Source organism: Euprymna scolopes, chromosome 10 (genome assembly GCF_053919585.1).
Source record: "Euprymna scolopes isolate OS-2025 chromosome 10, ASM5391958v1, whole genome shotgun sequence".
Taxonomy (NCBI): domain Eukaryota; kingdom Metazoa; phylum Mollusca; class Cephalopoda; order Sepiida; family Sepiolidae; genus Euprymna; species Euprymna scolopes.
In genome coordinates this window covers 95600761-95614762 of record NC_136491.1, presented here as the reverse complement: position 1 = coordinate 95614762, position 14002 = coordinate 95600761, and the positions used below count along the sequence as shown (strand labels likewise).

The 14002-nt window shown below is 34.8% G+C and overlaps 1 protein-coding gene across 15 annotated transcripts in view; it reads right to left on the bottom strand.

Annotated features, from left to right (window-relative positions):
- LOC145286150 (synaptotagmin-1-like) overlaps positions 1–14002 on the bottom strand; it is a 285233-nt gene that overhangs the window by 35169 nt on the left and 236062 nt on the right. The gene's annotated exons all lie outside the window — the stretch shown is intronic.

The window sequence follows — 14002 nt, the reverse complement described above, 5'->3', positions numbered from 1 at the left end:
TATTATTATTATCGGCTCACCTGGAGCTTTCACACAAATCAGCAAACAATCTGATTGGAGACCTGTGGTGTTCTCTGGAAGCTGAGTGACAACACGTCTCCGCAGACGTACAGCTCTCTCCTCCTCCTTCGATAGCATTTGCAAATAAATTTGCATCATCGCAACAGCCTCTTAGCATTGATTTCTCGCTGGCAGTTGCCATTGGTTTATACTGGAATTTGAGTGGCACTAAGCCTCCCCAAGATCCCAGTTCTCTTCGCACTTGTCCAGCGGAGGTCTGGCCAGTGCTCCCTCCTCGGTCTTTCCATCCTCCTTGACCCTTCTTGGCTCTTTGGTATCACTTTTTTTGGGGGGAAACGGTGGTGAAACAATGGAGAGATGTATGATGGGGGGGGTATAGAACATGTACATCTGCAGCTTCGGTGTTCTTCATTCTCTGTAATGCTTCTTCATTATATTGTCTTGTGTTATTCTCCGCATTCAAGGGTTTTCCTGAATATTTCATCCGTTTTCCTTATCGTTAGGCGGTGTATTTTTGCAGCTATTCCTCTGATTCCAATTTCTGCCATTCTTTTTTCCAGGTTTTTCAGAATTGTTCCTAGTGCTCCTACTATTATCGGTACTATTTTGATTTTCTTCATCATCCAAATCCCTTTTAACTCTCTGGCTAGCTCTGTGTATTTGTTTCGATTCTCCTTTTCTTTCATACTCACCCTGTGGTCAGTTGGGACAGCAAAGTCTATGATTTGACAGGATTTTTCTTTCTTGTTAATTATTACAACATCTGGTCTTCTTGCTTGGATGGTTTTGTCCGTCTGTATGTCCATATCCCATAGGATTTTGTGGTTCTCGTTTTCGAGTGCTGTTGCGGGTTTATGCTTGTACCATTTATCTGTACGCTCACAATGCAGCCGTTTGCACAATTCCCAGTGCACCGCCCTCCCCACTTGGTCATGCCTGTTTTAGTATTCCTTTTGGGCCAGTTTGCTGCATTCACTTATTATATGGTTTATCGTTTCGTGTCTTTGTCACTTACACGCTATAACCAGAGATTGCTCAGTGGCAATAACAAGTAGCATTCCCCGGAATCTGAATAACAACAGGTCTTATTATTATTATTATTATTATTATTATTATTATTATTATTATTATTATTTATTTAAAAAAAAATTGTTTTTCTTAGATTTGAAAAATCTTGTAACATTTACATGTCAGTATAGGTTTTTTTAATTCACTTGAAGAAATTCCAAAGATGTCTGCTATATTTTGTACAAACTTAATTCCTATCGAAATAAATTCGGTTCAATTAACTCTATTAACAAAACACTTTTTTCACCCAATCATTTCATTTTAAACAATAGATATATTTATAAAGTCATCTATGTTTACATATTTGCATGTAGAGGAGTCATTTCTAAAATAATTAGCAGTTCATTATTAATTGTGGAAAGGGCGTCAAAGCGTGGGCTTTATTTAATTCAATTTAAAGGGGGTAAAAAGGTCGTGGAAGCAGTTTGTAAAAATTCAGATACTTTTGAAAAAAATTAATATTAGGTATCAGACATCAGATAATAAATATTCAACAAATTTCAGTTTCTGTGAAATATTTTAAACGGATTTTAATGAGCATAATATGGGCACAACTTTCCATTTTAAAATTCAAATATTTCAGATTTGCATTTAATTGAATCCATAGATCGCCAGTTAGACAGTAATTAAGTAAGATTTTATTCATTTTTTTTTTTTTTTGAATTTCAATTTTTTCATAAAACATCTTAAGCATTTTAGACGTTTTTTTTTTAAATTCTAGAATGAAAACCATTTAACTTGTTTTAATCAAATTAGAATAAGTATTCAAGACATAAAGTTAAGTTACATTATATCTTGATTTTTAAAATCTTCATGAAACTGTTCTGTTCGGGGAATTAATTCTAGTTTAGTATAATAAAGAAATCAATTTTCTAAGGATATTGTAGTTTTTTTTTCTTATTCTTTTTGTTTCATTTTTTAAGTTCATGTATCGAAGGTTTACATAGATTTAAAAATTTTTAGGTAGATTAATAAATATCCCACACAGACTTTAGAATTTTGTTCCTTTTTTTTTTTACTATTGGTTAACCATCTATCAAAGCCAAAGGCTACTTGAGAATAAGGATTAATGAGAGAATCATTGTCAACCGAAAGATGAGTAACACTATGGGAGTACTAACAATGATCAATGGTATGAACTGCGTTTGATTACTTATGAGGCGGTCCATGAAAAGAATTTGTTTGCATTGGTTTTGAAGACAACCAAGTTGTAAACAGTAGAGAAACAGTTCTGCAGTAATGAAGTTCGTGTGAAGAAATAGAAGCTCTGCCTGATGCTAAGCACATGGAGGGAGAAATGAATATCTGTTTCCATTGTGGTGGCCATACAAGATTGGAGCTCAGTCGAGCACCTTCAATGTAAATGATGATGGAGTAGAGAGAGACTAGTTTATCATTATTAATTTGTATCTGGTAAATACCATTTATTGCTTTTACTTGTCATTATATATATATATACAGGGTGTTCCAAAAGTCTTGGGCACATTTAGATATTGAATATCTCGAGAACTATTAAGGATATAAAAACGCATCTGGTATCTTCAGAAAGCTTGTAATCTCAAATTTTTCATGAAATGTTCAAAGATATTCAATGTGAGCACCATTGGTCACATGACACATATCAACCCGATAGTCCAATTCTTACCAAACGCGTCCCAGTATTATATTGTCAGTGATTGCAGCAGCTTCTGTTATTCGGGCCTTCGGCTCATTCATATCTCTTGAAATGGGAAGCACATAGACCAGTCTTTTTACAAATCCCCACAAAAAATATCGCAGGAGTTAAGATCTGGAAATCTGGGAGGCCAGGGCATGAAATTGTGATCATCTTGCCCAGATCGTCCAATCCATTGGTCTGGCAGTGTTGTGTTCAGAAATTGTCTGACTCTGAGGCACCAATGTGGTGGCGCCCAATACTGTTAGGAAATGAAGTCATCAGACTCTTTTTCACTCAATTTATCCATTAATCTTGAAATGTGCCCAAGACTTTTGGAACACCAGGCTGTATCAATAATATCCATAAATCAGGTCCATTTCTGGATATTTGGTCTAGTATCTGTACTAGAAATATTTCTTTAAGATATAAGATACTTTGAATTATTCACTAAGAGATAATCTATTCAAAGTATAATTAGTATATTTCTTGTTTATTACTATTCTTCTGATATATAGGGTAACCTCCACCCTGCTCCAAATGTCACCCATGGAATCGTCAATAAAATCCACAGTCGTTTCTGCAATCCAGAAATGTTTGGTACAAATAAACCTCATTCTATAACTAGTTTTTTTACCAAGTTTCAATTCATGTATATTCGACAGTCTTTGTTTTATCATCATTCAATAATACGAGAGGGCACTTTGGTGCTCGTGTCATCAGTAAGAGATGTGGTTCTGAATGGGCGTCATACTCATTGTAACTTTTACTTTTTCTGCAGATTTTTTTATTTGTAGGATTATCTCAAATATAAAGTTTATCAAAACAATCCACAGAATATTTCTGAATGTTAGATGAGTCATATGCAAGTGTGCTCGCAATGCAAAGAGTTCAGAACATATTGAATGATACTTAAACAAAGATTGTTGAACAGTCAGGAATGAAAATCAGGCATAGAATTATCTGTACAAAATATGGCTAGATTGTACAAAGTTGTTTTATAAAGCTGTAAGTTAAGCTTCGTGGAGCCTGGCCAGTACCAGATGGGTGACCATTTGGGTTAGATTGTAGAAAGGTGTTTACCGAGGTTGTACTCATAAATTCGTAACAATTTCTCGATATTTGGTTCACTATCTGTACGAGAAATATCAAATAACATCGGCATACGAGTTTCTGGTAAATTAAGCTTCGATGGGTTCTGGCCAGTGCCAGATGGGTGACCATTTGGGAATGTGGTACCTATGCAGATAATACCATTTTTCTTAGATAAGATTTTCAAGTTGAATTCAATTTTTACATCATCTTTTGTTTATTAAATTGTTAAGTGAAAGTAGAGACTAATTACGACATGCTCTCCTCCTCCACAACGGTTCCTAAACAGTAACATCATTTCAGTACGGTCCGTATTCTGCATAAATAGTGGGAATGTTAAGCACTGTATGTGATCTTCCCATGGCTTAGAATATACATGCGGCTGTGGACCGTTTGTTAATTTGATATTCCTCTGTAAACTTTTTTCTCTGGAGGAAGCTGGTATGACCTGCCTAGGGCTAATACCACACCAGGTATTATCGGCTTGGTAGAAAGGATTTCAAATTTTATTAAGGATGCTATGGCTAGAATTTTCGAGTGGCGGGGGTGGGCACGTGTATGTACGAGATCGTATTGTTTTTTATATTGATTTGAAAAATAGATCGATTTTATTATTTAGATATCTACTATTCTTCTAAAAGCATGACAGTCAGTGTATATATGTATTATTATAGAACAAGTGCTTTCTCAGGCAGCAGTGAAAGAAAGAAAACGCCTTAAAGAAATGACTTACCTACTGATAAAGAAATAATGGCGCTTGTCCAGAAAAATAATGAAAATCAAAAACTGGACAATGTTATCGACTTAATTGCCATGTCAAAATTAGTAACATATTACTACATTATTGCATAAAACATTTTTATGATCCAATGATCCGCCATTACTGTAGTTACCTCTTCTGACTTCATGCAGTTACCTCCCCTGCCTATCACAAGAACTACTCTATTTATTTAAGTAAAACTTGTAATTTTTTCGAAAGCAATTTTCATGATTAATTAATTTTTTACTTTATCGTTTTTCATACTTTTGGGACGTATTCCTAACTCCCATATGGCAATTAAGTAGATAATATTGCTTTTGACTAAAATTAAATTTTTCGATTTTCATTATTATTTCGAACTAGCACTGAAATAAGAACTGATATGATCATGCACGCATTCACTAATTTATATTACAGTAGCACTAAACAGCAGCAAGTGCATATATATATATATATATATATATATATATATATATATATATAGATAGATATACATCTGAACTTATATGAATAAACAAAATGGCTAACTAATTTGAATCAATAAAGTGATAAATGGGACAATACAAAGTTGAGGCTTGCGTTGTATGCTCAAACAAAATAACACAAACCGTGAAATAAAACCAGGTGTGTGTGTGTGTGTGTGTGCATACAGTATGTCAGAATATGTATGATAGATAAGTAAAAAAAAGAAAAGAAAAGAAATTGTAGTGCAGGCATCAAAAGTATTTGACAAAATAAAGAGGAGGTGCAAAGGACATGAGCTGCATGGGATGCATCAAATAAATATAGACAAAATAAAAGGGAAAATAAGACATCATGGAACCCAGGGTTCATACACATAAATAACAAATTCATCAAAGTCATATAACATATCACAGTTATTAGAAAGAATATATATATATATATATATATATATATATATATATATATATATATATATATATATATATATATATAAAATACTGAGTAAAGCAAGGTGTTCATAAAAATAGAGCTGGAGACACATGGTGTGACTCAGTGGTCCAAGTAAAAGTACTCCAATCTAACAAATCTATGTGGAAAATTCAGAGTTGACGCCACTTCAGCAGGAGGAAAAGATGTTTATAACTCTTAAATAGAACTGCTGACTAGTAACATGATGGTTCTTGGTTCAATCCCCGGCTAGGGAAAGGTGCTAGTCTAGCCGCACTGATAAGTTGTGATACAACAAAACAGTACTGCATGCGAATGACGATATATATATATATATATATATATATATATATATATATATATATATATATATATATTCGGAGGTAGACATGGTCAAAAAAAAAAAAACAAGATAAAATGCTCAATACGTTAGTAGAGCTGAATACTTCTGACTTTTTTTTGTCTGATGAAGAAGACAGTAAGTTATCTGTTCGTGGTAACAATTGTAATGGATTAAGTCAATAGTTGAGTTGAGGTTATAAAATAAAAATCATATATATATATCTATATACACGAGGGACGTGCAATAAGTAATGCCCCTTACCCACTTCCAGTTGTCTGATCTAGCTGAAATTTTGCATGTGCAATGATTTATATCTCTACTAGTTATATGGCAAATTACAGCCCTGAACTAATTGTGGTTTCTGTTTTACAGGTGTTTGAACTGAGTCAGGTGTGAAATGGAGCCTGTTAAATGTCGAGCAGTTATCTGGTTTTTGTATTTGAAAGGACGCACACCACAGGAGACTTTTGATGAAATGAAAGAAACTTATGGTGATAATGTCCCATCATATGACCTTGTAAGACGCTGGCATCGTGAATTAAAACATGGCCGGAAGTCTGTGGAAACAGCTCCCAGACCTGGTCGCCCCCCCCCCTTCTACCATTGATGAGGCATCTGTCTGTCAAGTTGAGGCTGCCATTTTGGAAGATTGGTGCATTACTATTCGCCAAATAACGCAAGATGTCAAGATTAGTACAGAGTTTGTGGAAACTATCATTCATGACCATTTGCATATGCATAAAGTGTCTGCCAGATGGATTCCCAGGTTGCTCACACCATTCCAGAAGCGAGAACGTGTCGAGTGTTCGAGGATGAATTTGGAGATGTGCCAAGAAGATGAGTCAAAGTTTTTCAAAAGACTGATTACATAGGATGAAACCTGGGTCCATCACTATGATCCAGAAACCAAAGTCCAGTCAATGCAGTGGAAGCACTTGGACTTACCACCTCCAAAGAAGGCAAGGGTGCAGCCCTCTGCTGGCAAGGTCATGCTCACAGTCTTCTGGGACCAGGACGGAGTAGTGATGACAGATTTTCTGGCAAAGCATATCGCAATTACAGGAGCCCATTATGCTTCACTTTTGAGGAAATTAAGGGAAGCTGTCAAAATCAAGAGGCGGGGCAAGATCAGCAAAGGTACCCTCCTCCAATAGGACAACGCTCCGGTTCACAACTCGCATGTCGCCAGATCAGAAGCACGGGCGTGTGGTTTTGAAATCCTCCCCCATCCTCCCTACTCTCCTGACCATGCACCCTCTGACTTTCACCTCTTCCCAGCCATGAAGTTGCTTTTGAAAGGAAAGCGTTTCCCAGATGATGCAGCTTTGATTTCTGAAGTCACGTCGTGGTTGGAGGATTAACGTGGGGTGTTATACAAAAACGGTCTTCAGAGCTACATCAAACGATGAGAGGAAATGCATAACTCTGGGTGGTTCCTATGTAGAGAAAGACTAATATCTGTGCCAAGTTTCGTTGCTCTACTGCTATGGGAAGTGGGTCAGGAGTATTACTTATTGCACGCCCCTCGTGTGAGAGACACGGCGTTGCCAAGAATTGAATTAGGATCAATAATTGTTCCACACTTCCAATACTTTTATTATTATCAAAATCTGTGAAATCGCCCATTTTTCAATCAAATCGATTGATTCCCTGTTCTAGTCAGGGACCCACCATGGTGCATTGGGAGGAAGCTTTACACGTCTAAAATTATTTTTATATATCTTGAATTAAAATATAAAATGCAGAAGTCAAATGTCATAGTTCAGTTGTGCTCTAAACGGAAACATTCATTTCAAACGCGCCCGTCTTATTATAAAACCTACTGTTGATTTTATATGCTGGGCCCTTCTGCTTCTGTGGTGATAAAACTTCTCAAATGCATGAATTTGTAAAGTAAACGAAAAATGATGTAAAAATAATGCAAAAAAAATGTTTAAATGTAATTTTATAATAAAGTAATATGCGAGCTTTATAAACACCTTGTAAATGAAATTTAAAAAAAAACATATTTGGTTGTATACACATTGAAATAACCGGATAATTTGGTAAAATAGTGTTTTGTTTATTTTTTATTTATTCATTTACTTGTAAGAGCTTTTCAGTGCAAAAGTTACGAGCTCACCACTAGAAGAGAACATCAACGGTTTCGTTTTTAATATAAAACCTGGGCGTGCCAAGTTCGAATCCAGTTCATTCCACAGAAACACTTTCATCAGACCTGCACTTGACATTGTGTTTAACTTTCTAGAGCAGGGGTCTCCAAAGTTTTCGAAGCGGGGTGGGGGCGCATATTGCTGGCGTTTTAGAGTAAAAAAAAAAATCACTTGGACATGTTTTATACAGTTTGCTGATTAGCTTTGCTTTTTAACGAAACTGATTCTCCAAAAACCTCATTCTTTTAGTAATTTCTCTAAACCAAAAGAAACATTATCACACTATTTTCAGACATTTTTAATCTTTAATGAATAGTTTAACGTTTTCAATTAGACTTCCGCGGGCCAGATTAAAGGTTTTGGCAAGCCGGATCTGATCCATTGGCCGTAGTTTGGAGACCGCTGTTCTAGAGGAAATAATTGAAACAACGAGAGAGAGAGGGAGAGAGAGAGAGAGAGAGAGAGAGAGAGAGAGGGGGGGGAAGAGATGGGGGGAGAGAGATGAAAGAGGAGGTGTGTTTAATAGGGCAATAGTTAAACCGCATCAGTAAAGTGTTTTGTGGAGATCATTTATTATAAAAAAATTCCTCGGATGTAATCTCTCTATATATAAAGTTAGGTATGTGAATACGTTTATATATTTCTCTGCATACGATATAATCCTAAACAAATTAACTTGAACATTATGAATTTTTTAACACAGCTGCTAGACGTTATAGGTAAGAATGAGGACAATGTTTAGTTTCATTTAGTTTTATGCAAAGGGAGTAAAAAAACGTAAAGTCGATGGAAGCCCTTTGTGAAAATTTGATACTTCCGATTTTTGTGTGAAATTTTAACAATATACATTAGACTTCAATTAATAAATATTCTCGAAATTTTAGTTTTTTTTTATGTTGTATTGTAGAGGGATTTAAGGCAGCATAATATGGACGCAACCTCACATTTGAATTTTTAGATTTGCATTTGCCTTCATCCATGCTCATTAGGCAACAATTAAGATTCCCTGAATTCCAATTTCTTCTTAAGGCCCCTTAAGCTGAAACCTTAAATTTTACACATTTTCTAGAATCAAAATCATGTGATAGATTTTGAACAAAATTCGAATAAGGATTCTAGACACAAGGTTTATTATCACTATATCTGGATTGAGCATAAAAGTAGCATAAAACGTGTTGTGAAGCCCGGGAATCTTGATGTAATGTTGAACTGAGCGCATTATTTATTGCATGGACTTGATTGTTCTCGTTCCGTCAACCATGATTCAGTAGAAGTGTTAATAACTTTATTAAGATTATTCCGAGTAGGTGTCACCTGTTGTTAGGATTTTACTTTCAGTCATCAGAAGACTATCATTTAGAACTGATTGATACTTAACGACTTTATCCGTTGTGCTACGTGTCCATTGATTTGCATTTATTTTGTTCTGACGAATTATCCATAATGAATTAGTTAAGCGATATGAAGAATATAATCTAACTAAATTTATGTTAGTAAAGATGAAAGTGGATAAGTTCCTGGATGCGCGATAAGTCCTCTCGCTTCATCCACACGCACGTTAATATCTTAAATGACATGGTTGCCTTTTCCTCTGTGTTCCTTCTGCCATCTCTGTCCTACTAACCTAACAGCAAGGCTCAGTCACTGAGGATACAAAATCCTGATCTCTCGGGTGATGGCATTCAAGGAGGATAACTCTGGATTCTGAAAACCTGCTGAGTCTATTGGCCCAAACAGTATTGCATTTAAGTTAGCTTATTTTGCTTAAGACTAGCAAACGATATCTTTGAAAATGTTCTTGTGAAATGAACTCTTGTATGAATTAAATCTAAAGCTAAAATGCCAAATGGATCCGAAATCAAGGTGTACACAGTACAGACAGAATATATTTATTTTTTTATGACAAGAAATAAAAGAAAGCGGCATCAAAGAATAAGACAAATACAGGAATTACTTAAACAATGTATATGGATATGATAGTATCATTTTGGAATTGTAATGCAACCGTGGAAAATATAAGATCAGTAATTACTGGGAAATCTTTTCATGTGAAACAGGAATTATTCAATTCATATGAATTACTTATAAAAAAAAAATAACAATCAACAAGATGTTTCTTTAACTTGAGCTTTTGTCTTAACCAAGTCGTTAAATTCACAACTTAAAAAAGAAAAAACAAAATGGGTGCTTCATTCATTTATATTCATTTATAGAATAACACTGTGGAGGGTACAAGTCTCTGGTAAAGCCACTCAAGATAGTAAGGTCTCAGACGAGAAGCCAGGTGTAGTGCAATCTAAGCCCAAGTCTTTCTGGTGGAAGAGACTAACAATGCTAATAGTCAGGTTAGCAAACGAGAGCTGCAACTTATCTATCTGCTCTAATCGTTACCTTTTTCTTTGTATTATTTGCATTATTCAGACTATTGTTCTCCTCTTTATTCTCACAACGTTTTAGCTGATGTAACCTCCAACCGTCTCCAGGTGTATCTTGTCAAACTTGGGAATCTGCATGGAATTTCAGACAGAATCCTATATTTTAACCACAGAATAGCTTGTTCTTGTTCCATCAGCTATCATCAGGTAGAAGTCTTAAGCAATTTGCAGTAGAATTTGTAGTATTACCCGCACTGAGTATTGAACCTTCAATCTCTGGAAGAGTCTCATATACCACTCAATTTTACCTAGTTCTTTATCCGCTACTAAGAATACAATTGTGATTTACTTAAAACCTTCTACCTGGTCATGGCTGACGGAACGAGAGCATGCTACTCCTGTGAATTAATTCAAGGGTTTCATTCAAAATTCTGTGCAGATTCCCGAGTTTGACAAAAAGATTCCCGAGTTCAACAAAAAGATTCCTAAGTTCGACAAGATACACCATCGACTAAAACGTTGTGCGAATAACACTCAATATAAGAACAGTAGTCCGAATAATCCTGCTAATACAAATTACCAATCCTCATCGCAAAAATACAGTAACATTATCTCCTTTTCTCGGATACAACACATAGATTTGCAAAGGAAAGTGTACATTCTAGAGTGTAACATAGGATACAAAAAAAAAAAAAAATCGATACACAGGTGTCTATTTTTTAAAATCTCCAACCAGAATCATTCTTACAGATGAGAGGCCGCCATGATGATGATGACATATCTAACAAAGGCATAAACCAATGTATGATCTGAAATTTGCAATCGACCTGTTATCACTAGACAGTGTCTGGTTGACACAAATCAAACTAACGGTTCAGAACTATTCATTATAGTTGCAGATTGTTAGCCAGTCTTCAGCTTGCAAGATCACTGGGTCCAGGTCTTGTATATTGCACATGGTGTTCCCAAATGGACACCATCTAAATATTAACCATCCTTAACTTTGGTGATCTGGCAGGAATCAATCTTAAGATGTATATAGCCAAAGAGGAATTCCTTAAACGGTGCTTCATTATAAAAGTGATACTGGTAGAATTATGTATGCCTTACACAGCATCTCAGGTAGTTTGGCCATGTACAGTGTGCCACATCTTCCATTAACTCCATAACATGCCGGAATATCCTCAACACTAAGGATCATGGTAGAGCAAGGAAGATCTTGCTTGAATCTACAACTGACATCAACTCTTTACATCAGATTGCAGGTATGAGCTGTTCTCTTATGTTTCCCACCATGGAGTCTGAGATACTTGCAGCATCTTAAACACTAGATAATGATGATGCTGATAAAGGTAATAAGCAGAGAACATACTTAGCCCTCTGGGGTCATGGGGTATGTGCATTATTTCAAGAATAGCTTGGTGGCGCCCATCCTTCGCCAGGCTCCGAGCACATACAGCACTTGGCATTACCAAATGGTCACCCATTTTTTAGTCTTGACCAGGCTCAATGTTGCTTAACTTCGGTGAGCTAATAGGAACAGGTGTGTCAACATGATTATGCGGTATATCAAAACTAAATATAAAATCAATATATTTTTGTGTTGAGTTTTTTCTGTTCAAATTTTTCTTAGCTTATTACCTATATATATATATATATATATATATATATATATATATATATATATATATATATATATATAACTATATAAGTAAAATAGATGAACTGTAGTCAAGAGCGACCAAAAGGTTCCCTTTACAGTTGTTACTACCACAACGATGTAGGAGAATGTGCTACTCCTTTTCCCAAGATTACTCCACTTATTCTTGGTCATCACTTTACAGTGTTGCATGGTTAGCATGAAGGCATGAAGTACCATTTTTTTTTTTAATTTGGTGGGAGATATTTCGGCAATCAGTCAACATGTAAAATGCATCGTTTTTCTTTTAAAGAAACTTCCATACATTCGTATATAGGAAATCATATGAATTGAATAAAATTTATTTCACATTAACTTTTTTTTTTTCATTTTTTATTATGAATTAATTATAATTAAAATATTTGATTTTATTACCTACAGATACTAGTGTGTCATCCTTCCAGAATCATCAATGCAGAAAGTTACAGTTGCCGCTGGTCATGGGATTCGAACCCCGCAACAAAACCATCTCTGTCTCCATTTGCAAGGATCACAACCCCAGGGCCACCGTAAACCGCAACGATATTCAAAGGAATTGAAACATTTATAAAAGCATAAACGTTATCAAATGTCAATCTATAGTGATCAAGCACGTAGGCCAACTGACCGACTTTTCTTTATCACACAGTCCTCAACTATTAAGAAGCATGCTTCTTCAAGGGGCGGAAATATGATTATAAGAAAATATATACTATTGAGGTATATATTTTACAAAAAACTTTTCGAATTATAACAAATATTAAGTTTAATTAAACTGCATTTTTAACTTCAAAGAATGGATATAACTTTAGTTATAATCCCCTCCTCGCCCCCCCAAAAAAACAAAAGTTAATTCACACTTATCAGTTTTTATTTTTTATTTATTTTATTTTATTCATTTTTAATTCATGTATTTTCACACAAATACCTAAATTTTCTCAAAAGTACATTTTAAAAGTGTTTCTTTTTTTTGAATAGTGAAAGACCATTAACAAGTTTGCCCTTGAAGAGTTGTTTAGTGGTCTTCTGCTATTCAGCAAGACACGTATAAGGCGTACTATTAGGAAAATTTAGGCGTTTGCATAAAAAAGTAAAATAAAAACATATAAGTGTGAATTAAGTAAATATTTTTTTTTGAATGATGACTCATGATATATATATATATATATATATATATATATATATATATATATATATATATATATATCATGAGTCATCATTCCATAAAAAAATGTACTGAATTCACACTCATATGTTCCTATTTTAAATTTGGTGGTTGAAAAAGTTTTTCATAAACGTTTAAAATGAAATCTAATCATCATATTTTATCAAATGCTGAATGATGTATTTATTGAATGTTAATTTCAAGAGTTGATCTGATAATCAGGAGTACTTAAGGGCGCATCTACTTTTTCATTGCATTAAGAGAGATTTCGTATTACTTGGATTCTTCGCACCACTGTTCTCATCTTGAGTGTTATTTGTACAACGTTTTGGGTGATGTGAATTTCTTCAGACGTATGTTGCTGAACTCGCGAATCTGCACAGAATTTCGAACAGAACACTTTATTTAATTCATGAGAATAGTATGTTCTTATTCTGTCAGCCATGACTGTGTAGAAGTCTTAAATAAATTGCAAGTTCTGCTCACTGTTTTCCTTCTATTTGCAGTCTTGGTCTTTTCAAGACTAAGGTCCTGTCTTTCATGTCTTTGCAATAATCAGCTTTTAATCTTATTAGCCCCTTACATCAAGTGGCTTCGTGCCTTGTCTCGAGCGATTTCCATTTTAAAAAAAAAGTGCATTCTTAGTAACGCATAAAGAACTAAGTAAAATTTAGTTCTAAATTAACCTTTTCTGTAAGGGGAAGTTTCAATCCTCAGAACGAGCAATACTAAGAATACAATTGCGAATTATTCAAGACTTCTACTTGGCCATGGCTGACGG